This window comes from Lissotriton helveticus, chromosome 2_1 (assembly GCF_964261635.1).
Source record: "Lissotriton helveticus chromosome 2_1, aLisHel1.1, whole genome shotgun sequence".
In the NCBI taxonomy this organism is placed as follows: domain Eukaryota; kingdom Metazoa; phylum Chordata; class Amphibia; order Caudata; family Salamandridae; genus Lissotriton; species Lissotriton helveticus.
Window position 1 is genome coordinate 1,298,254,493 of NC_136059.1, and position 26,519 is coordinate 1,298,281,011.

Below are 26,519 nucleotides of genomic sequence, written 5' to 3' on the forward strand. Positions count from 1 at the left end.
CTTGTTAAACAATTTTACTATTATAATCTCTGAGATTTGTCTCTTACTCTGCAACATCTCATTGTTGTTATCTTTCTTTAAAGATAAAGACAACCTCAACATGAGCGACAATCTGCAATCAGTTGATTTTGACCTCATCATTGAACTTGTAATTGAAACATCAGTGGATGTTGATCCCTTGGATGATTTAAATCCTGAGGATGAAGAAGAGCGTGATGAGGATGCAGATTTCTCCGAATTATATGACATAGGATGGGAAGCTGACCTGCTTGAGCCTATGGAAATATAAACATTTATTTTTAAAATTTATAATTAATAAAAAGTAAAAAGGTAAACCGTTTAATTTAAAAATAAAGACACCTTCAAAAGCAGGTTATGTGTAGTGTCTTCAATAAAATATTAAAATATGCTCATAAAATTAGATCAGATTCACATATAAAATAGCATAGGTAACATAAATATAAATGTCATTTCTTTTCTGCTATTTCTGTATTGTAAATTTGCAAGGACTAAAAAATCTTCTATTTAAAATGTCAAGTAGTGTGTTAAGTTTTTGATCACTGTTATTGTTTTACTGTTTGGTAATAATGGTTAATAACATTTTTTATTATATTTTACCACAGATTCAACTGCAGATCATTTCAAGATTTCACCATGCCAACAATAGAAAGACAGAGAAAGGCTGCAAAACGTCAAAGACAGCAGGTGAAAGAAAATAAGCAGCAGTCCTCTAACAAAAAGATTTGTCAAGTCACGAAGAAAGCACCGGGTAAGAGCACAAAATATTTCATAAGAAATATGTGTAGTAAAAAAAATATTACTACAGAAAATGTTTCAGTCCATAAAACGAGAAGGAATTCAAATGGAAAGGAAAGGCCAATCAAAAATGTTACTGCTAGAGCAAGAGATAACTCTGTGCATGATAGTAGAAGGAAACAACAGTTTAGGGAGATTCGTAAACGAATGTTCCGCAACAGGATAATTGGCAATTTGTTAAAAAATATTAAGAAAGGTCAACAGAAACTGGTTTTTTATAAGAGAAAAAAAAAGTTGAGAAAGTTATTGATCAGGCATTTGAAATTAAACGTAAGTTATTTATTTTGATAATCAATAGAATTAGGAAGCTAAACAAGGCAATTTATGATTTCAAAAGAAATAGTAGATGGAAGAGAATAGTTAATCGTAGTAATTTTTGTGAAGTTTTTTCTGGAGAATGGATGCATAGTTCAAGCTGTGAGGCATTTTTTAATGAGGAGAGTTATTTCCAGGATAATGATTTGGTGCATGCAGTTGACACCAGTGGTCGTGCTTATGAAGTGAAAGATGGTTGTCCAGTTGAAAAAGAAAAACTTGTGACAACAGAGGCAGAAGAGGTGTTAGGTAATGAGGTTTTAGGAAGACGTGCTAAGGGTCCTGTGTACACCTGGAAGTGTAGTAGTATTTGCAGTGTGCGACAGGATTCCATCAATTTGCTTTGTGATTTTGTACGGTCATTTAATAAGAAAAGTTTGAAGCAGAAAATAAGGTTGTTGCAAGAATTAGATCCTTGCAGAGTAAGAGAAGTGACAGGTTTGCATGGTCATTCACTGGCTTGTCTTTCCAGGAGAGTATGACAGAGTGTTTTTCATCATTTCAGGATGCTAGCAGTGCATCATAATAAAGTGAGGAAATTAGTTAAAATGTTGTATTATGCTAAGAGTCCAGCAATTATGCTTAAACAATTATGCGCTGCTCTTTTGCATGGTTCTGAAATAGATGTGAAGAATATATGTGAAGAAATTGAGTTTTGTTACTTTGGAAGTAAAGAGGAGAATGTTGAAATTGAGCAAGAAGAAGAGGGTCATGTGGAAGATAGTGTACAGGTTTCCAGTACAGATAATTTCCAGAGGGAAATTGCGACGTTTGAGGTGAAATCAAGTGAGAGGCCTAATTTCACTTGTGTGTGTTGTCGACACACTTATTATAAGAATCAGACTAAGTTAGTGGATTTATATGCAAAAAGTGAAAGGGAAAATATTAGTGAATGGAAGGATTTCGCAACATACTTGATGGTAGAAAATTGTTTTGATTTGGGATTGGATCAACGTGTGTGTAGTTATTGTTGTTGCAAATTAAATCAAAACCAGATGCCTGCTAGAGCAGTTCATAATAATCTGGAATTGGTTGAGATTCCTTCTGAATTGAAGGATTTAAATACTTATGAATCTATTTTGATTCAAAGTATCCATCCCTTTCAGGCTATTGTAAGAATGGAGCCAAAGACAGGGAAATTGCCTCCATCAGATTTACAGAGAGGATTAAAGGGAAGAGTTGTTTATTTGCCTCTAGATTTGAAGAAAAACATTAACACAATTGGAGTAGAAAAAGTGGAAGAGGAACCTCTGGTTATCTTAGTTAATGGGGTTCCGACAAAGAATAAGAAAATATGGCAAGATTTAGTAGATGTTAGGAAAGTTAAAAAGGCAACATTGTATTTGAAAAAAAATAATAAATACTATAAGAATGTATATGTTGCAGAAGAGGAAGTAAGTGAGGAAGAGGATAGCGATTTGTGTGCTGGTCAAATTGAGAAAGTAGAACCCTCTACTAGTGAAGAAATATATGAACATTATAGTGTTCATCCTTTGCATTCCAAGGAAGTCATGGGGAATGCTATTGAGTTGTTTCAAATGAAACAAGCCAAAGGGAGTCCCATTAGTGTTTGGGAGGAAAGTTTGGAAGCTCGGTGTTTCCCACAGCTTTTTCCAACAGGTCAGGGAGGAAGATATGATGAGCGACCTCATCAAATTCCTGCTTCTGAATACCGGACTTTGCGATTGTATGCAGGAGATGCTAGGTTTCGACAATGCATTCCTTATTTGTTTCATCTCCTGTTTGAAAGCGATCTGTCTGGACTGTCATATGCAGTGAACCACATCTTGAAAAGTGGTATACACATGCAAAACATCTCGGCAAGTGACTTTATGGATAAAGTCAATGTCCAAGACAGTATTTTGGATTCTCACCTGATTAATCTCATGGCGTGTCAGCGTGGTACTAATGAGTACTGGTACCGTCGTCATGGTGATTTAAAATGTATGTTGAGGAACTTAGGTACTCCCACATGGTTCCTCACTCTGAGCTGTGCCGAGTATGGCTGGGAAGACTTACTTGAATTTCTACGAGAGGCAAATGCTAACGTAGATAACATCGAATTCAAGACACCCGGAGAACTGTGCTCTTTGGATCCAGTCAATGTATGTAGGTACTTCAATCATAGATTTGAAGCTATGATGTCTTTCATAGCGCCGGGATGCCTCAGGGTAGCTGTGCGCTATATAAGTTTTAATAATAATAATAATAATAATAATCATGAATAAGAAGAATCCACCTCTTGGAGAGGTGTTGGATTTCTTCTGGAGAAAGGAGTACCAAGCAAGAGGTGCTCCTCATATACATATGTTGCTGTGGATCAAGGATGCACCTAAATTTGGAACGGATCCAGAAGACTCAGTGATGAGTTTCATCCAACAGTATTCTACGTGTGCTGTTCCAAACGCAAAGGAGAAGAAAAGCCTAAGAGAAAAAGTTCTGCGTTTCCAAAGCCATCGATGTGGAAAGTACTGCCGTCGTAAATTCCGAAACAAGGACAAGTTCTACACTAAATGTCGTTTCGGCTTTCCACGACCGGTGATTTCTAAAGGAAGAGTAAACAGTTTGATGTCTTCGCTGCGACACAATGTCATGAAGAAATCACCTAAAAACACTTACAATTTGAAGAGGAACGAAGAGTCCAAGTACATCAACGACTACAACCCGGTGATTTTGTCCATGTGGAATGCTAACATGGATATACAGTTTGTGGCTGATAACTGTATGGCTGTGGCTCGGTATGTGACGTCTTACATCACCAAAAAAGAGAAGACAGAATTGAAGGATATGTGGGAGGACATTTCCCATGAAAAGAGCCTCAGCAAGAAGTTGTACAGTTTCAGTCTGAAAATGTTGTCGCATCGAGAAATCGGAGCGTACGAATGTTCTGACCGGTTGTCTTCAGCAAGTCTCTATGCCAAGTCCAGGAGTATCGTTTGGGCGAGTCTTGGTCTTGCTGCAACGCGTAATCGAGTTCTCAAACCTGTGCGGGAAATTGAGTATTTGGCGGAAAAGGAGCCAAACAGTACCGACATTTTGAAGACCAATATGTTGGATACATATTATCCAAATCGAAGCATTCACCTCGAGAATGTTTGTCTGTATGAGGTTCTTCAAAATTACATATTCAAGAGGAACATCAAAGAAGATACTGAGAAAGGAGTGTATGCTGTAATAGGAAGTGAGGGATGTCTGGTCAAGCAAAGAAAATGCCACTTGGTAAACCATCGAAAATTGAGTGGCGAATCTCCTGAAAAAAAGGAGTTTTTCTATTTAGCACTTTTGCAACTTTTCAAGCCTTGGCGTGCAGAAGAGGCACTGCTTGGAGATTTCCTCTGTTACGAAGACTCTTTCAATGCCGCCAAGGAGACCATAGAATGTCCTGCTTTTCCCAAATATGTAGAAATGTTGAATGCGGAAATTGAGCAGGAAGCAACGATTGCAGCCGAGATTGCCAGAGACAGTTCTCAGGACAGTCAGAGTTCTGCTTCATTGAGTCAGGATCCACTAGGAGGACCTGTTATCGAAAATGAAGCTGCCACTGCTATGAATGAAGTGGAAAGAGCCATGGCACATGCTCAAGAGGATGCGGTTAACTTAGAAGAGTTGGAAAGACAACTCAACGTTGAGCAGAGGAAAATATATGACGAAGTTACCATGCAAATTGATCATGGATTAAGTCATGATAAGAAAGAGTGCTCATGTACGTCGTTGAAGCCTGTCCGACTGTACGTAAGTGGAGAAGCGGGAACTGGAAAAAGTTTCCTCATTAAAGCAATTTCATGCTATTTGCAGGAAAGGACAGAGTCATCGCTGTCTTGTGTTGTCACTGCTCCAACTGGACTGGCAGCACATAATATTAAAGGGATTACTTTACATCGTTTACTGATGCTGCCAGTGGAGCATGACAACAAATTACAATATCACAAGCTATCTGGAGATGCTTGTTTTGAAGTTTCAAGAATCTTGAGGAAAATGAAACTTCTTATCATTGACGAAGTAAGCATGGTTTCCAATGTCATGCTTGCCTTTGTGCATTTGAGGATGCAAGAAGTTCTCAAAACAGAGTATGATGTGTTATTTGGTGGCAAACACATCATTGTTTTCGGAGATCTTCTGCAGCTGACACCAGTGAAAGGGCAACCTGTGTTCAAAATGCTCACGCATGAAGATACCAGGAAGTGCCTAGGCAGCATTGGCAACGTCAATATATGGTTAAACTTCAATTATGCTGAACTGCATGAAAATATGCGTCAGGCGAAGGATGAAGTTTACAAGACTATTCTACAAGATGTTAGAATTGGAAAAGTGACCGAGCATGGGAAAGAAGCTTTACATGCACGATTACTGTCAAATTTATATCCAGAACAAGATGTTGTGCCTGAGAATATTTTTCAGAAAATTACTGAGAAGAAATCTGGAATATGTTTGATGCCAACTCTTGCAGAATGTGCCAAATTTAACAACAAAATGTTGCATTTAGAAAAGCAAGAGATTGTGAAACTGGAAGCTATTGACAGAGTAGAGCATATGGGATCAACAATTATTTTGTCTGAGAATCTGAAAACAAAATTGGATTCATTAGAGAAGAGTATATCTAAAACTGCAGGTTTTGAAAAGACTCTGAATGTGTGCTTGAACTGCCGTATAATTTTAAGAAGGAATTTACATGTTGAAAGAGGTCTGGTAAATGGATCAATGGGTAATGTTGTTGATTTTGTGAAATACAGAAATAGAGATGGAATTGAATTTTTAAAAATTAAATTTGATGGCATTGAGGAAGTACAGCTGATTGCTCGTTGTTCTGCTAGATTTTTGCTTGTAAAAGACTTATATGTTCGCCGTAAGCAGTTTCCTGTTTGCTTGGCATATGCGGTGACAATCCATAAATCGCAAGGTTTAAGTGTAGACAGTGCATTGGTGAATATTGGCAGTTCTGTGTTCAAGGAGGGTATGGCATATGTGGCATTGTCACGAGTTAGAACTTTATCGGGATTGTACTTGATTGAGTGTGATGTCACAAACATTTGTGCTGATCTAGATTGTGTTAAGGAATACAATAGGTTAAGAAGAGAGTATGCGCCACATTTGCCTCAGTATCCTTTGTTTGAGAAACGTGTGGTAGGCCGGAAACGAAGAAATGTGACCAATACTGGGGAGGTTGTAGCAAAAAGACGAAAAGTCGATGAACCTAAAATTACTAGCAGAAACAAAAAGGATTCTGTTGAAGATGTTGTTGGTTTTCAATTTGAAAACAGTTCTGGTGTCAACTGCTATGCTAATGTAGTGGTTAATGTTTTGTTTTCTCTAGAAAATGTAAAAGAAGAGATTGTGGTCAATTCTGATCAAAGATTTTGCAGTTTGTTAAATTCTGTGTTAGAGAAATGTAGCACTGATAGAAGAAACATAGAAAGTGTGTCTGAAATTCGAAATCTGTTAGACAGATGTTCAGGCCAAACACAATTCTCTCAAAATATTCAGCAAGATTGTCAGGAGTTTTTAATGTATATGCTTGATGTATTACATGCTGAAGGTGTAGATGTAGATCAGCTGTTTGGGCTTTCTTATCAATGGCAGCATGACTGCGAGAACTGTATGGTATCAAGTACTACTAGTGTAGACTCAGAAAGATTTATATATTTAACTTTGCCAGACAGTAAATCAGTCTCCTTTAATAAGCTAGTAAAAGCAGCTGATCACAACATGGAGTGTAGCCAATGTAAATCTGAAATGATGTCCACATTATTTATACGAACATATGGCCAGTATGTCATTTTAATGTTCCAACGATGTAGGCCTGATGGAACAAAATTGACAACTTTAATGCATGGTAAAAGTGCGCTATACAAATGTTTTTAAATTCAAATGGACGTCATGGAGAAATACGTGCACTTTGAATGACTTCAGAAAAACCGTTTCTTTTTATAAGCTAATTGAAGCAGCCAATCAAAACATGGAGTAGAGGGAATGTAAGTCTGCAATGCTGTTTACTGTTTTACATTGCTTTGTGATTAAAAGTGATGTAGAGAATTAAATAATTGTAGTAGTCATAGAGGTAGTGTAAGTCTGCTTCATAGTAAGCAGTATCAGTGTCATAGGAAATGTAGAACATGACTGAGCAAGAAGGGAAAGATATTACTATTCCAGGATTGTGAAAATGATCTTCAACATTTTAATTCTGAAAGTTGCGGAAATGCCAAATGACGGGATTGGCTTACAAGAAATCCAAGAGTCATAAATGGCTCTGACCAGATTTGGCCTTGTGGAAACTTGTGGTAGAGAGCAAGAAGTCATTTATTGCATGTAACGTGTTTTTAAAAACGATGGAGATTTTCTTTCAGAAAGTGGCGGGCTGAAAGTAATAACAGCACAAAAGAGTGTAAGCTGTTCATAGGACATCCTTGGACGTCATGGAAAGTAAGTTAACTTTAAGGAGTTCTGAATTTTGATTTCTGATGTTGTATGGGTTTTTTAAACACAATCATTTTGATTGTGTTTTTTTTTCCCCGCTGTTATATGATGAATACCTTCAAGTCACTGTTTTTAGTGAATTTTGATACATTCTGAGAACAGCAAAAATAAACCATTTAACATGTATAATTAATTCTGTACTGTTTGCATTTATGATGTATATGTAGAACTGTGTAGGAGGCATGGAGAAGGTGAGGCTTCTGTAAGTGTCAAAGTTGTTGCATGCAGTGCTGCACTTCTGCGTATTCTTTCATATGCTAGACTACATCTGCACAATGAGATACCTAAGCAAAGGAAACACAAGTGATGTGATTGTGAAATGAGCAAAATAAATTGCACGTATTTCAATTACATCACCTGTGTTTCCTATCATTACGAATCACATTGTGCAGATCAAGTTTAGGTCTGTCCAAGGAAACATAGGAGGTTTGGACTTTGTTGAAGAGTGCAGTGGACATGACTCACTTCATTGGTAGACATTCACATGTATTATCTCCTCTGTACTCTTCAACAAGTGTAAATCTCATCTGCAACCCTGAGTAGGCCTCACCTGAAACAAACCTCTGGATAGTAGACATCTTATTGGCACCGTGAAGCAATTATTTAAAATTTTAGTGTCTTGCGACACTTTTCTGAAACAACAGCAATGCAAAAGATGCACCATGTTTTAAGATAGGCCTCACTTCATCTGCATCAAGATACTGTTAGTTTAAAATGTATATCTTTAGGACTGTGTAGGGGGCCTGGAGAAGCAGAAGCTTCTCTAAGTGTCAAAGTTGTTGAAAAACTGTTTGTCCTTCAATCTTTTCCCTTGTCTTTTCTAATTTTTAAATACATGTTTTAATATTTTTCAAATGTTTGTTCTCTCTTTCACAGATTGAAAGTATAAAAACAAAAAGTGAGTAATTTAACGACAATTATAAGGTAAATATTTTGTACTGTTTTCGTTACATTTCTATCACATTTAACTACTATTAGTTCCACTGCTTCATTTCTTTAACCCTCAGTTTCCTGCCTTTGCTACTTCCCTCATTCCTTTCTCTATTACCTACTTACTCAACTCCTTCCACTCTTTTTCTCAGTCCCTCTCTTCTCATAGTTCCTCACTCTTGTTCACTCACTGCGTCTCTATTACTCTTAGTGTCTTTGACTGATCACTCTATCACTACTTGTTCATAATGCTTTCTCTGTGTAGTTGAAGCACACTAAGGGGAATATTATGAACACAGCCAATAAAATTATTGCTCTTTTTATTGGCAGAAAACTGGTGCAAAAGTGGTTTTAGTGGCAGTTTTCTGCCACAAAAGCAGCTTTAGCGACACATTTCTGCCAATAAAAGCTGCAAAACTTGTATTGCCTATGTTGATGATATGGCTCTATGTTAATTACATTTCTTTGCTGTTTCAATTAATCTTTTTCTGTTATTTTTTGTTTTCTGTTTTCTATTTTTTCTCTCTGTTATTCCTCATGTTTTAATCTTATTTTGAACATTCACTCACATTCTCCAAGAAACTCTTCTTTGTTAATGTTATACTCTCTTTTTTTTTCTTTCACTTCGTTATCTATTTTGTTTTTCACAATTATACCCTCTTCTGTCTTTTCTTCGGTAAATAGATCTATTAAACAGTATCTCTTCTTTACTCCCTATAGCTGTCTTTCTTTTAACATCACTCTCTGTTTCCTTTCCTTATACTTACACTTTTTTATTTTTTTTTTATTTTTTTGGTTAGCTCCCGGTCTGCGTACCGGGAAGCTAACCCGGAAGCGAACCAAAAGAAATAGAGCTTGCCAGAGTGCTAAACATTCTAGCAATTTTTTTGGAAAGGGAAGGTAGTTCTGAAAAGAACTTTTTTTTTTATATTTTTGTTGTTTTATATATTTTTTTATTTTTTGAACATTTTTTTTTTTTTGTATTTTTTGAACGATTTTATATATTTTTTGGTTTTTTTTGGGGGGGGAACAACAAAAAACAGGCGTTGAAAAGGGCTCAACAGGAGCAAAAAAAAATTACTGGGGGCAGTTAGGGCAATCATGGTGTTCATACGCCAGGTTGAGTGCATTGATGCTCATGTTGCCACAAGCTAATAATGCACGACAGTGCATACATAAGTGAATCATGTGCCCAAAATTTTCTTGAATATTTGGCACAGTTTCCCGTGCCTCTTCTGGTGTTAGAGAAATCGGTATTGCTGGTCTGGCCACAGGAGTTGGTCTTGGATTGTCGTGCATATCCCTTATTTCCGCCCGGCTGTAATTTAGGGGATGTTCCCTTGTCATGTGCCTGTGCATTGTGTAATTTCCATAGCTATATTTTTTGTCCGTCCCTCTGGACAATTGTTCCTTGCATATGAGGCAGGTGACATACCTCGCATTGACTTTTTTTTGGCCACGAGGTATTGAAAAAAACTGCCAGATGAAACTGGCTTTCTTTCTGGAAACCCGGGGCAACTCTTCTAAAAATTGTGGTTCTTCTCCCTCCTCATCCATTTCTTCCTCTTCCTCCTCAGTGTTGGTCAGGACCTGGGGAGGTGGTCCTCTCTTCCCATGAGGAGGTGGTGGTGGGGGTCCACCAGCTGAAGCTACCAATGAAGCCATTTTCCAACAAGCAAAATAGGTCTTCCTCTCACAATGATGAAAGTCAGAGTGAGGAAAGAAGGAGGGGTTTTCATCATTTGGGAAAAAACAATACTTCTCAACCAATGAAAAGTGTTATTTTTAAGTCACCTGACCTAGCCTTCCATCATTATGAAACCAAAAGTGAAATGAACCAATGAAAAGTTTTATTAACAAGTCACATGACCTCTCACGCTTATGTTACGCGCTGCGGAACGCTCCCCGGTTAGCTTCCGGGTCGCTCCGCTTCGCGCCTCGGTCCGCGCCCCGGGACACTTCCGGGTGCGCTAACGCGATACGTCACAAGACGCATTTCGTGGCAACGCGATACGTCGCGCTTTCGCGCCGCAGATCGCCTCCGGGGAGCTGCGTTTCGCGCCTCGGTCCGCGCCCCGGGGCACTTCCGGGTGCGCTAACGCAGTACGTCATAAGACGCATTACGCGGCAACGCGATACCGTCACTATGTTGATTTCTTACCGGTTCGCGGACCGGGTCGCGGAATCAAATTGAGCTAACGGGAAGCTTCCCCGTTCGCGGACCGGGAGCGAAACAAAAAAAATATTAATTTTTTTTTATTAATAAACATATAAAATATATTTTTGGATTTAAAGAAGAATACATTTTACAGCTATAGATATTAGCTTTTAAAAAACCAATGAAATTCACTGAAAAAACCATAGGTTATAGACCATATATAGTTAGGAATTAGCATTTACAAAACCTTATTTTACTCACACAAAACCATTGAAATTCCATATATAGTTAGTTGTACTAACTATATATCGCGCACCTGCAATCCACTGCTGATCATGTCACATATTACATCATTCATGACATGGTCAGTGACATCACTGATGACATCACTGATGACATCTCAAATGACATCACTGATGACATCACTGATGACATCTCAAATGACATCACTGATGACATCACTGATGACATCTCAAATGACATCACTGATGACATCACTGATAACATCTCAAATGACATCACTGATAACATCTCAAATGACATCACTGATGACATCTCATTTGACATCAATGGTCACATCACTGATGATATCATTCATGTGACAATACAATGCATCTCCTCACACTTTAATATAACCTCTGTTACACCCAGTGTTAAATACAGAATATATTTTTTTAAACAATTGACACACCAATACTAGTTACTACATACGCACTCACTGATTCCTACGTCTACACACACATTAACTCATTCACCCATACAATCATTCATACATACAATCACTCATCTTTACAACACTATCATATGCACTCATACACCCTATACAGACACTCACACTCTGCCACTCATCCTTGGAGTTACTCACACACCTAGTCAGTCCTGTAAAGAATCAATCACACTTCCATTTTCTAATCTATACAGTTAAACATAGAGGGGTATATTATCAAGGGGTTTTATCTCCGCTTTTTTGGCTTTAAAAGCCAAGAAAGCGGAGATAAAATTATCTCCCTATTACCAAGCTGTCGCTAACACCAGTTAGCGACAGCTAATAGGAGATAGCGACCATCATGGGCCCCACTTTGCATGTCAGTGATATTTATCACTAATGATATGCAAAGTGGGCGTGCCAAGATGTTAGCGACTGGAAACAGTCGCTAACATCGCTATCTCCTATTACCAACTTTTGGAGATATTTGCGCTAAGGGCGAATATCTCCAAAAGCTAACACCTGCCCTGAGCAGTTCTTAGCCATGTTATCCAATGGGAGGTGGATAACATGGCTAAGAGCATTTGCTCGATAATGCATGAATATCGCTGACTTTTCAGCGATATTCATGCATTGCGGGCGTTTTTTATCGCATTTGCGATAAACCCGCCGATGTGCGGCGATAATTTTTGTCTCTAAACAAGTTAGAGACAAAAATTATCGCTAGTTGTTGATAATATACCCCAGAGTACCTTACATTTTCAAACATATTCTAACACATACTTACTCTCTTATAAATCATTGATACAAGAACACATTGATCTGCACAGAGTCACACATCTCCCAGCCAGCCACACACACACTCAGTCTCCCATACAAATACTTGGACAATCAATCAATAACCCATATAGTTACTCATATAGCTACTGATCAACACATGCAGCAGTTTACAGAATACCAGACATAATGATGCACAAATTAAGACAGTTTAGTCACTAACCTATGCATTCAGTGAGACACATTTAATCACTCACTCATACAGTCAGTCACGCACCTACTAAAACCTTCATTCAGACACTTATACATCCACTCATTCAGTTGTGATGTGATGTCATCAGTGATGTCATTTGAGATGTCATCAGTGATGTCATCAGTGATGTCATTTGAGATGTCATCAGTGATGTCATCAGTGATGTCACTGACCATGTCATGAATGATGTAATATGTGACATGATCAGCAGTGGATTGCGGGTGCGCGATATATAGTTAGTACAACTAACTATATATGGAATTTCAATGGTTTTGTGTGAGTAAAATAAGGTTTTTTAAATGCTAATTCCTAACTATATATGGTCTATAACCTATGGTTTTTTAAGTGAATTTATATATATATATTTTTTTGATGTACTGTGTAATTTGTCGTACTTGTTCTGTTACATTGTTGATTCTCATGTAAAGCGCTCTGATACCTTCGGGTCTAGCCAGCGCTATATAAAACTCTTTAAATAAATAAATAAATAAATAAATGCTGGCTATTGCGAATTTGCACATTAGCACCAATAGCACTTTAATGTGGAACTTTATCATTGTACTGTAGCTGAGAATAAGTGCAATATAACATGTATGTAGGCTATTTGCTAATTTGCACATAAGATGTCCACATATTGGAATTTGCAAATTATAATATGTATTTGTACATTTTACTCATGATTTGTATGTATTTTATTTAAATATATATAGCCTAGTAGTCATCTCTATCCATGTTAGCTATAACATTGCACATTAATATGAGTGTGGATATATCAATAGGTCTTACAATGTGTACATTATTCATGCTACCATTTTGATGATATTGGTTTTTGACAGTTCAATATTTACCCCAGGGCCTCAAGGGTAGAGAGGTACTTCTGATGAAGCAAAGCTTCGCATATTTTGCGGCTTGCCGAAGTCAAGAACCTCGTTTATGTGTAATAAGGTAACAAATGTATGTTTTACTAACGTTTATATTAAGTTTGAATAAAGATCCCGAAGCTTGCACATGTGTTTTACTAAAATAATTTACCCGAGTCACCTAAAATGGCCGCCGCTTGTATTTAGTTACTGCGCATGCGTCAGCCACACTCACGTGTCCTGACGCGTCTGCAGAAGTGGAGGGAAATTTATGCGCGTGCGTAATACATAGCTTGGCCCAATGTGGTACTGCTCGTGCCACTGCCACTGTCATCGTTTCTATGTAGCTAACTTGTAGATTGCATAAGTATATTTTTTGATGATAAGTTAGAAGTACAAACCCTGTGATGTGTTTTCATGATGACATTATTATGTATTAATTTGTTTTCGCTTACTTTTCATGTACCGCGGGGAATGGGGGTCTGAGAGAGAGGAGAGCCATATTGGAGGTCCCTTCTGCGCCTGCGCAAACTCTGAGGCACAGTGGACCTTGACTGATGGAACACAGCCAGTTGGCAGTGATGTGCAAGATGTTCCTGAGAAAGTCACCTCTGCCCTGCGAGAACAGCGAATGTGGCTCCTTATATGTTACATTGTAATATTATGCTACTGTTTGCCGTGTAGTTTCTCATGGGAACCCCAATCTTACTAGGCGGTACCCAAGCATGCAAATATAGGCTTGAAATGTTGTAATGTGATTGGTGTGTTACCCAAATCCTACCTTAGGACCAATCCAAATTGAGGGATTCTGACACTTTGCAACATTGGGGGGTGGTACACTGCCCCAAAACAGTATATCTACCCTGGGTTCACCTAGGGAAATTGTCCGACTTGTCTGGTTTAGCTGACCTGTCACTGACCCATCGCACTCAATAGGTGACTGAAGATACAGAGAGCTGCGGAGCACTCTGTCCGAATTTGACCATAGACTAAGGTTTTACTGAACCTTAAAGTGCTGGCGAAGCACTTTGCTGGGAGTTCGCTGACCCAATCGGGGTCTCGATCGATAGCTGCAGAGAGGGTGGAGCGCAGGCGTTGCTTCCAAACTGCGGGTGCGGTCCTGTCCTGAGCGGTCCTGTCCTGAGGGTTTGCTGTCCTGTCCTGAGGTCCTATCCTGATTCCCAATCCGAGGGTATCCTGTCCTGTCTTGGGTGTCCATTCTGCATCTGCTGTCCTTTGAGGGGTATCCTTCCTTGAGGGTTTCCTGTCCTTACCTGACCCGTGGCCAGGGTTTGGTTTCCACACCAGTCTAGGTAAATACTGCTCTAAGTTCCTTAAAACTTGCACCTTTCTATATTTCTACCTTTTGCTACAATAAAGTGACACCTTGGCATATGTTATTTTTCCATGTCTTTCCGCAACTATTGAAAGTCATTTGCATTTTTCTCATAAATTTGTTCCTATGTCTTCTCACTTGCTAGAAATTATATTTTGCATTGCAGTTTGTCATTTCCTGATATGGTCTAGAACCTCCTTACCTAGACTATTTAAAGGTCCATTCACTTTAAGCTTAGCGTGTTACTCTTTATAGGCCCTCCTATAGTTATACATACATAGTCTGCCCATGCTTAAATATTACTGAATTGCATAGTATCTTCTCGTTGGATTTTATGTCAGTATTTCAATGATTACCCTGTCTTTATTTCTCTATAGTTATATCATTTATATTATCTTAGTTATTGAATGTCTCATTGTCGTGTATTTGATGAACGAAAACAATGAACTTTAGATAAACATTTTAAAACTTCCAGTTGTCCGTGGTCATTTCAACAATATTTGAATGTTATTGGTTGGGTTTGTATTTGGTTGCCTTTCCTTTTACAGCTAGCTCCCTGATTCATTGTGGTCATTAGGTACCCGCATCGGTGGATGGTAAGTCGGGTGCACTGAGAAACAATAGTAGGGAACACACACAAATTGGTAGAGCTCGTGAAGTCACCTGGTCAATGTATATGGTGATTTGAAAGTATATGGGCCCTGAAGCCGGAAACGGCGAAAATTATTGGTCGGGTGGCCTCGCGCGCTCTATCAGTTTTTCTGGTAAGCAGAGGTATGGTTAGGGACTAGCTAAAGGTTAGGTAGGACTAGTTAGTCTAGTCAAGTCGGTAGCTGCTAGTACATTGATGCTGCTATAAGAGCGGCCATTCCAGGGGATCTGATCAGTCTCTTGAAGTGTGTTGCCTTTGAATTCATGAATTATTGTATTGTTATTATTCTTGTTCTTATATTGTTATATGTATTAATCCATGCGTTAGTAAACCGTATTGTTTCTTGTTGTCCGAACTCCCCGGGGAATTGAAAGGGCAAGTGGTGAATAGAATCCATTGTCCTGAGGTCACAGGCTTGAGGAAAGTTAGGTGCAGGTTAAGATAACCGGGAAGCACTAACTAGGGTTTTCTGAATACAGGTGGGAATAAGTGTCAGTAACGGGGTTCATTGGCAAAATTCCCATAGTGGCGTAACCTAGTAAGGGTCACATCGGAAGAGTAGCAGGTTCCTCGGAGCTTGGGTGAAACCAAAGGGGTCCGCTGAGAAACCTTAGACTCAGATATATCCCGGAGAAGTGGATGAGTTTAGGGGAATAACAGGTTCACCGATGCTAGAGTGAAGGGTAGGCGGAAGAGATCTACCCGCAGCGCGTGAAAAGTAAATGGAAGTAGTTTACTTGCAGTAAAATAACTCTTTCTCTGTCTAGACACTTAAGCACTGTGGCGAATGTGTATTTGTTGTAAAATAACCAAGCACTGAGCACTTTAAAAGAAAGAAAGTTTCCGTTACCTTGTGAAGGGAGGGAGTCAGTCGCGAAGCGCCTCTGACGTCACTCTGTGCCGCGCTGGGATTGGTAGAAGCAGCGGGTGGGTAGCGGAGCTGAAATTGTAAAGGAGGGGTGAGCGCCAGAGCGTGGGAACTGTCTCACGAAGGGGCCGCGCACCCATTGGCGGAAATTATTTAGAGTCGCGCACCCATTGGTTGCACGGATTTCTGAAGCGCGTTCTGATTGGAGGTAGTTTGTAAACAAGGTTTAGCGTAGAAGTCGTATGTGGCACTCGCAGACTACAGGAACTCGACCTGATCCAAGGCACCTAGGGTTTGAAAGGGATCAGTGGAAGACTAATAGATACGATATTATGTACGGAACAAAGAGAAAAATGTCCCTTGTAAGTAAGGTGAAAAATTATTTCAAAACGGACAAACCGATTAAATCTAGAGAAGGGGTTCTTGTCCCACCACCCAATACTCCTGCCTCATTCATGATGTTTGACCGAGGGTACAACACCTGTGTGTGGTTGGAGAATTGGGTGAAGTACACAAAAGATGACGGAGTATTGGCTTTTCCGTTAGGAGGCACTTTCAATGGTAGGATCTTATTTAATTTAAGAACCCGAATGAATGAACTGCATCCCAGACCGAGACTAACGCAGTATGAGGCATTAGAGGAATGGGAAATAGAGGCTTTTGAAAGAGAAAGACCCCGAATGGACAAAGGTCTGACCAAATGGTACCCCAGGCAAAAACAGGAGTCCAGGGATAAAAGGATGAAGCAGTGGAGGCAGAGTATGATTGTTGAGGGTCTGTTTCCCATGATGCCGGCATGTCATAATCCTGCAGCGGGTGAGAAAAGTACCGAAAAGTGTAAGCATTGGGGGGCCCTTGGGGAGTCAGATGATGAATTGATAGATGACATCTGTACCCGAAGTCCGCCACCTTATAATGAGGGGGTCCGTCCTTCCAGTGTAGGAGATGCTCCCCGTCGCCACTTTCTAAAGGAAGAAGACAGATCATTAGGACTGGGAGGGGGTGGTCAAGTATTGCCCTATTTTGAGAAACCCGAACCGGCGGAAACAAGGGATATATATCCCAAAGTGCCCGCAAGCCAGGAAGAAAAATATTCACGTACAAAAGTGTTCCTTCCCAGACCTATGTATGAAAACGAAGAGAAACCATCGAGTTCAGGACTGCCTTTTGTTCAACCTCCATATGAGGAAGAGCGCAGGTCCTTTAACACCGGAACCTTGTTCCCAAAACCGAATTATGGTGGGGGACCAAGTGAAACGCACCCTACTGCCCCGAGTTTTACTCCTCCATTGACCCCACAAATTTTACATGACACGACTTTAAGAAGGATACTAGTGGAAAAGGAGCAAGAGGCTCTAGCTAGACAAAGGACAGAAATAATTCAGAAAATCTCCCAGTTAAATACCAGTCCTGAGGCGTTGACTATTCCAGTAACTATTGGACCAGTGGTTCCGTTATACGGAAATGGTCAGGGAAATCCGATTACTCCAGTTATGACCCCAGTCATGGCACCCCCGAGACAGGAACCAATAATCATAGATGATCAGTCCAGTGAGTGCGAGTCTGAAGTTGCGTTCTTGGACTTGCCAAACAAACAGACCGGAAAGGGAATGCAGCAGAGGCATAACCCTTTTAATACGAAAGAAATTAAATTAGAGTCAGCAACAGGTACTAGGAATGTCTCTCTGGTAACTCCGGATGAAATTGAAAGTTGGAGTCGCGAATTAGAGAAACAGACTCCGCAAACGAAACCTTTAGACCTCTATAAGCTGAGGGTAGAAATAGAAGAATTAATGGCAGGAAATGTGGGGTTGGATAGATTGAATACCTACTCTGAAGAAGAATTGTCGTTTATGTGTAAAAGCTTTACAAGGAACACCAGAGTGCTACACGAAAAACTGACAGACGCCGCAGCCAGTATGGGGGTAGATATTTCAAAATCCAAGCCCTTGCAGAAACCGTACAGAGCAGACTTCTCAGACAAAGATATAGAGCACCTGAATGTGGCAGGGAAAAAGTTGCAGATTAAAGAATTATTGGGGGTACTGCAAAAATTGGGAGATGTGGAAAGATGGAGAAGTAGGTGGGCGAGAAAGAAAGAAGAGGCTCGCTCCAGACAAGCGACTCCTGAGTTTGCTTTAAGGGAGGTAGAAAAACCTGAGCAGTTATGCCCCATGCGCGAAGTACCCGGAGGGAAGTATGTGCATGTCCCTTGGTCCAGACAGGATATTGTGTCCTTTACAAACGATTTTCCAAAATTACGAGAGAAACCAGTAGACTGGTACAGGCAGGTGGAAAGGTTCGTGAAGGTACAGAAATGTCTGTGGAAAGACCTGGATGGGTTTTTCGACATCGTGGTTCCTGTAGATCTATGGACCGAGTGTAAAATAGCTATAGCCTGGCCTAGTGAAGAGTACCCAAGGAATAAAGAAACAGGGAGAGGGTGAGGAGATAGAAGTTTGGGAAAGCGGTGAGAACAGAAATACAGCAACTTCGCAGTATCTGCTGAATGATACCTTCCTTTGTAATGATCAGTACTGACGGGGCCTGAGAGGGGAGGACGAGGAGTGCGTACTTGGCGCTTCCTTGCCGGTAGACCAGTCTGGACCATACATTGAAGGAAAGGTTGACAGAAATGATGTAACCTTTCTGTTGGACACTGGCGCTACCCGTTCTACTGTAAGAACAGTGGACGTCCCAAACCTACCCCTCTCGGGAGAAAATATCCAAGTAGTGGGTGTATCTAATCAATTGATTAGTACTCCTGTTACCGAACCAATGGAGATTTCAATTGGAAATTTTAAACAAATGCATAGATTTGTCGTCTGTGACACCAGTCCAGTGAATCTACTGGGCCGTGATTTGCTGTGCAAAATGAACTGTACCATCTTTTGCACACCAAAAGGGGTTGAAATTCAGACCCCGGATGAAGATGGCATTTATAAATTATTGTTGCTCAGACCTGACTCGGAAATTAAACGATTGACCCTGCAAGACTTGCCCCAAGAACTCCAAGAAGCAGTAAAGCCAGAGGTGTGGGACTTCACTGGAAAAGATGTAGGATTAATGAAGGATGTAGACCCCATACAGATAGCCATCAAGGACAATGCAGTATACCCTAACACCAAGCCCTACCGAATGAATGCTGAAGTGAAAGCCGGTGTCACACTGGAAATAAAAAAGTTACTAGAAGGAAACATCATACAGGAAGTGATGAGTAGCCCATGCAACTCACCGATTATGGGTATCAAGAAGCCTAGTGGCAAGTACAGGGTAGTGCAAGACCTGAGAAAGGTAAACAAAATTGTAGTTCCCTGTTGCCCTATTGTCCCGAACCCAGCAGTGATATTGTACCAGATTCCTTGGGATGCTGAGTGGTTCACTGTGATTGATTTGTGTCATGCGTTCTTTTCGATACCCTTGCACCCCGACAGCAAATTTCTTTTCTCATTTGCCTTCGAAGGTCACGTGTATTGCTGGAACCGGGTCCCTCAAGGGTATACAGAGAGCCCCTCTATTTTTAATCAGATTTTGAAAAAATGTCTAGAGACTTTGATCTTACCTGGGAACTCTGTCCTAGTGCAGTACATAGACGACCTCCTATTGGCGTCTAAAAGTCATAGGGACTGTGTAGTTGACACCATTGCCCTACTAAATCATCTGTGTGAGAAAGGGCATAAAGTGGCCCCTGACAAACTACAGTTCTGTGCAAAATCAGTGAAATATCTAGGACACCAGATAGAAAAGGGTGTCAGAAAAGTCACATCCGAAAGAGTGAGAATAATTCAAAAGATGCAGTTGCCCCGTACTCAAAAAGAAATCAGAATGTTCCTGGGTGTACTAGGGTACTGCAGGCAGTGGATTCTGGGATTTGCAGTCTTAGCCAGGCCTTTGATAAAAATGACCACGAGAGGAATGCCAGATATTGTAGAATGGGACGATGAAAGCCTAATGGCCTTCACAAGACTGAAAAATTGTCTGTGTACAGCCCCTGCATTGGGAATGCCAGATTATTCCAAAGAATTTGCCCTATTCTGTGACACTCGCGATAATTGCGCATTGTCAGTCCTGACTCAAGAACATGGCACGACCAGAAGGCCTGTGGCCTATTTCTCTGCCACCTTGGACCCAGTAGCTGCTGGGTTACCAGGCTGTCTGAAAGCAGTAGCTGCTACCTGCGCAAGTTTGGAACAGAGTGAGTCCATTGTCATGGGACATCCTGTGACTGTGTATGTTTCACATGGAGTGGTAATTTTATTGACTAGAACTAAAACGCAGTATCTCACCCCTAGTCGGCTGACTAAATACGAGAGGATTCTTGTGGGTGCAGCAAATGTAAGCATTGTTAGGTGCGGTATTCTGAACCCTGCCACTTTACTCCCCGACCCCCTGGAAATGGAAGGTGGGGATGATGATGAACATGACTGCATCGATCTGACAGAGTTCAGTACCAAGCCACGCCCAGACATTAAAGAAACTCCATTGCCTGTGCATGACATGGAATTATTTGTGGATGGTTCCTGTCTAAGACATGAACTAGGAGGCCTGAGTGCTGCCTATGCTGTAGTCTCCTTAACCAAAATTGAAGAAGCAGGTTATCTATATAACATAAAGTCTGCACAAGTAGCCGAATTGATTGCTATGATAAAAGCTTGCCAAATTGGGAAGAACCTACGCATAACAGTGTATACTGACAGTCAGTACTGTTATGGAGTTGTGCATGACTTTGGCCAATTGTGGCTACAGAGGGAATTCCTGACTTCCTCAGGTACTCCCATTCGAAATGGAAAAGTTGTTCATGACCTTTTAGAGGCCATCCAGTTACCAAAGGAACTGGCAGTGGTAAAATGCGTTGCTCATAAGAAGAGCATGGACAAAGTATCACTGGGAAACGATTATGCTGATCGAGTGGCTCAATGGTGCGCCAGAGATCACTATATCGTTAATCCTAAACGAGGGGGGATCGGAGCCAGCTGCCAACTTCAAGTGTTTGAAGAAGTGCCTACTTGGGATGAAGTGAGAGAGTGGCAGGAGTCGGCCCCTTGGCAAGAAAGAGAGAAATGGAAGGAGGATGGGTGTAGACCGAGACGTGTGGATGGTGTCATTTTGGGCCCAACTGGTATGCCTGTGTTACCCCGACACTTGCTTGGCACAATGGCAAGATTAATACACGAGGGATCACACATTGGTAGGGATGCCATGAATCTGGTATTTCAACAGACTTGGTACAGTAAGAAGTTCAGGAAAGTAGCAGAGTCCCTCTGCCAGAGGTGCCTGTCATGTCAACAGATGAACCCAGGCAAGAGGACAATGGTTGAACTGAGCAAAATTGGGAGATCAGGGGGTCCCTTTGTAAGGATACAGATTGATTTCATCACCATGCCCCGTTGTGAAGGGAAGCGATATGTACTTGTCATTGTTTGCGTATTTTCAAAGTGGGTAGAAGCTTACCCTACTCCCCAAAGTGACGCACTGACAGTAGCGAAGTGTTTACTAAAAGAACTGATACCTAGATTCGGGGTGCCATTCATTATTGAATCAGATAAGGGTGGACATTTTCAGAATGAGATACTGGCTGAACTCTGTAAGGCCTTTGGAATAAGGCAGAAACTTCACTGTGCATATCATCCAGAGGCTTCTGGGATAGTGGAACAAGTAAATGGAACTATCAAAAACAGACTCTGCAGGAGCCAGACCAGAAGCAGCTGACAACGAACAGCCCAGCACCAGTCAAGCTGCAGGAACAGCAGACGTTGGCCCAGGAGTAGTTGACTACGAACTGCCAAGAATCCAGCCTGCTGAAGAGGTCCAGGAAACTGAGCCAGGAGTAGCTGATGACGAGCTGCCAAGCATATGGCCAGAAGAGTGGATACCATTGATTGATCTGACCGAAGATCCCATCCGAACAAGAGAGCGACTTTGTGAAGGTAGAGAGTGGACTAGTCAGGAAAAGCAAGGCACAGGCGAAGAACCTCAGCCGCTTGAGATTCACATCAAAACTGAGGAAGGAGAAGGTCAGACAGGGACAGAACAGGTGTTCGATACGCCTCCACTAACTCCTGATGTGGATAAGGGACAGCTTAGACATAGAATAATAGTTCGAGCAGAAGAAAATCAAGAGATCGAAGTGCTTGAACAGGATCAGATAGGGTTAGAAGAACGGGTTCAGGAAACAGAAACAGAAACAGAGACAATCGAAAGCCAAAAACAAAATATTCCTGAACAAGGCCAGATTAGTAACCAGGCAGAAGAACTAGATGCTAGCCCTGGAAGTAGCCAGATAGGGGAAGAAGAAGAAGAAAGTGAAGCAGAATTGCCACAAGCTAAAGAGAAGAAGAGGATAAGAGAAGAAAGCGAAGTCCAAGTACCAACTAAGAGACTCAAGAAAAGAAACAACCTTGAGCCTAGGTTCGTAAAGAAATTGAGGCTAAGGATAAAGACGGTGGAAGAAAAACGTGCAGAAGCAAGGAGAAGTGCGCGGATAGCAGAGCAAGGAGAAAACTCTTCCAAAAGAAGGAGTGAACGAATAAAAAGACAAAACAAAAAATACAAGTCTCCTGAATGGACACTCGTTTTGGAAGCATTGGTTCCAGTGAATGCGAACATAATTACAAGGTAATTGGAGGTTGGGGTTTCAAAAATGGGTCAGAGCCTGTGTTTCCTGGAATTTATTATATTTGTGGGGACAAGGCTTATTTCAAATTGCCGGATCACTTGTATGGAAGCTGCTATTTTGGCATTGTCTTCCCGAAAATATACCATGTGAATGGAAAAGCTGGAAGCAATGAAAATACTAATGGCTTAGTGCGTAGTAAAAGAGAAAGTATAGGTGAAATTATGGGTAGTATTTTCAGTGCACTGATACCTGGAGTGGGAGTGGTTCTGAACACTCACAGAATTTGCAAATTGTCTACTATAGTGGATGTATTGTCTACTGAGACAGCTCATGGATTCCTGCTGATCAATACCGAAATGGTTGCGATTAGATCAATGGTTTTGCAGAACAGACTTGCTCTTGATACCTTATTAGCGAAAGAGGGCGGAGTCTGCCGGATGTTGAGGGCGCAACATTGTTGCACTTATATTCCGGATAAAAGTGTACAGATCAAAAGATATGTGAAAAATATTACTAATTTGACAAAGGAACTCAAACCACTCGAGGTTGATAGTGCCTGGAAGAGACTGGTAGATGGTCTCTCAAATGTAGGTCATTGGCTTGCTAGCGTAGGTAAAAGCTTATTGTTTAAGATACTGATGCCAATTGGAATTATAGGTCTTATCATATTATTCATTTTTATTTGTTGTAAATACCGCAAGCGCACCAAAAAGCACGAGGTAAATGCAAGAGGAGTGAAACGAAGTGTGGATGAGATCGAATTAGAGGAAGTGAATGATCAGATATACAAAAAGGTGAAGACTTCTCACCCTACCAGAACTGAAAGAGAAAAGTTAGAACGATTGCTGGAAGAGATAGAGCTGTATAAAGTGTGAAAGAAAGTTGGCATCTGGTTCCATTATATTTTGTGATGATAGTAAATATCATCAAAGAGGGGATTGATGAAGCAAAGCTTCGCATATTTTGCGGCTTGCCGAAGTCAAGAACCTCGTTTATGTGTAATAAGGTAACAAATGTATGTTTTACTAACGTTTATATTAAGTTTGAATAAAGATCCCGAAGCTTGCACATGTGTTTTACTAAAATAATTTACCCGAGTCACCTAAAATGGCCGCCGCTTGTATTTAGTTACTGCGCATGCGTCAGCCACACTCACGTGTCCTGACGCGTCTGCAGAAGTGGAGGGAAATTTATGCGCATGCGTAATACATAGCTTGGCCCAATGTGGTACTGCTCGTGCCACTGCCACTGTCATCGTTTCTATGTAGCTAACATGTAGATTGCATAAGTATATTTTTTGATGATAAGTTAGAAGTACAAACCCTGTGATGTGTTTTCATGATGACATTATTATGTATTAATTTGTTTTCGCTTACTTTTCATGTACCGCGGGGAATGGGGGTCTGAGAGAGAGGAGAGCCATATTGGAGGTCCCTTCTGCGCCTGCGCAAACTCTGAGGCACAGTGGACCTTGACTGATGGAACACAGCCAGTTGGCAGTGATGTGCAAGATGTTCCTGAGAAAGTCACCTCTGCCCTGCGAGAACAGCGAATGTGGCTCCTTATATGTTACATTGTAATATTATGCTACTGTTTGCCGTGTAGTTTCTCATGGGAACCCCAATCTTACTAGGCGGTACCCAAGCATGCAAATATAGGCTTGAAATGTTGTATTGTGATTGGTGTGTTACCCAAATCCTACCTTAGGACCAATCCAAATTGAGGGATTCTGACACTTTGCAACATTGGGGGGTGGTACACTGCCCCAAAACAGTATATCTACCCTGGGTTCACCTAGGGAAATTGTCCGACTTGTCTGGTTTAGCTGACCTGTCACTGACCCATCGCACTCAATAGGTGACTGAAGATACAGAGAGCTGCGGAGCACTCTGTCCGAATTTGACCATAGACTAAGGTTTTACTGAACCTTAAAGTGCTGGCGAAGCACTTTGCTGGGAATTCGCTGACCCAATCGGGGTCTCGATCGATAGCTGCAGAGAGGGTGGAGCGCAGGCGTTGCTTCCAAACTGCGGGTGCGGTCCTGTCCTGAGCGGTCCTGTCCTGATGGTTTGCTGTCCTGTCCTGAGGTCCTATCCTGATTCCCAATCCGAGGGTATCCTGTCCTGTCTTGGGTGTCCATTCTGCATCTGCTGTCCTTTGAGGGGTATCCTTCCTTGAGGGTTTCCTGTCCTTACCTGACCCGTGGCCAGGGTTTGGTTTCCACACCAGTCTAGGTAAATACTGCTCTAAGTTCCTTAAAACTTGCACCTTTCTATATTTCTACCTTTTGCTACAATAAAGTGACACCTTGGCATATGTTATTTTTCCATGTCTTTCCGCAACTATTGAAAGTCATTTGCATTTTTCTCATAAATTTGTTCCTATGTCTTCTCACTTGCTAGAAATTATATTTTGCATTGCAGTTTGTCATTTCCTGATATGGTCTAGAACCTCCTTACCTAGACTATTTAAAGGTCCATTCACTTTAAGCTTAGCGTGTTACTCTTTATAGGCCCTCCTATAGTTATACATACATAGTCTGCCCATGCTTAAATATTACTGAATTGCATAGTATCTTCTCGTTGGATTTTATGTCAGTATTTCAATGATTACCCTGTCTTTATTTCTCTATAGTTATATCATTTATATTATCTTAGTTATTGAATGTCTCATTCTCGTGTATTTGATGAACGAAAACAATGAACTTTAGATAAACATTTTAAAACTTCCAGTTGTCCGTGGTCATTTCAACAATATTTGAATGTTATTGGATGGGTTTGTATTTGGTTGCCTTTCCTTTTACAGCTAGCTCCCTGATTCATTGTGGTCATTAGGTACCCGCATCGGTGGATGGTAAGTCGGGTGCACTGAGAAACAATAGTAGGGAACACACACAAATTGGTAGAGCTCGTGAAGTCACCTGGTCAATGTATATGGTGATTTGAAAGTATATGGGCCCTGAAGCCGGAAACAGCGAAAATTATTGGTCGGGTGGCCTCGCGCGCTCTATCACTTCCACAACGGAAGTGGGAATGGATACATATCCTACCCAAATGAAATATCAAAAAACCTCAGGCAGTGGCGTAATGTATTCTAAATCCAGTGGTTTGCTACTACCATTAGTGGGAGCACAACCTCTTTGTTAAATTCCCCACACACACTCTAATAGTGTCATCCTTCATCATAGGGCACCCTGGCTCCTAAAGGCCAGGGTGGGCTCAACCGTTTTTCAGGGACTCTTACGAGAAAAATGTAGGGGGGGTTTAATGATTAAGAAACCACTATCACCTCCAGGTATCCCTTTAATATGGAGGGGAAGTGGGTATTAAAAACAAGAACATGTGTATCTGTAGGATTCAATGGACCTATGACCCTATGTATGCCAACATGTTTTCATCCACTCTTGGGCCCTATGGGTCCATGGCTTTCATCAGGGCACAGGTGTATTTGTATGTCCCTCCCTACGGTATAAAATCAAAACAATAATCCGAAAATTATTCAAATTATCAAGAGAACATCTATTGTATATACGTATGCTAATTTGTGTGTTCTTAGATCACTGTATACAACCTAAAGACAAAAGATAAAAACTTTTTACAATGTATTTTGCTCATTATTTGACTCAATAAAACAAACTTAGTGATTCTATATTATAACTTTGAAAATAGAGCTCAAATGTTCAATAGTCTCACAAGCGCATCGCACATTTGTAATGCAGACTATATTACTATTTGTAATGTGCAATATTATTATAGTGCATC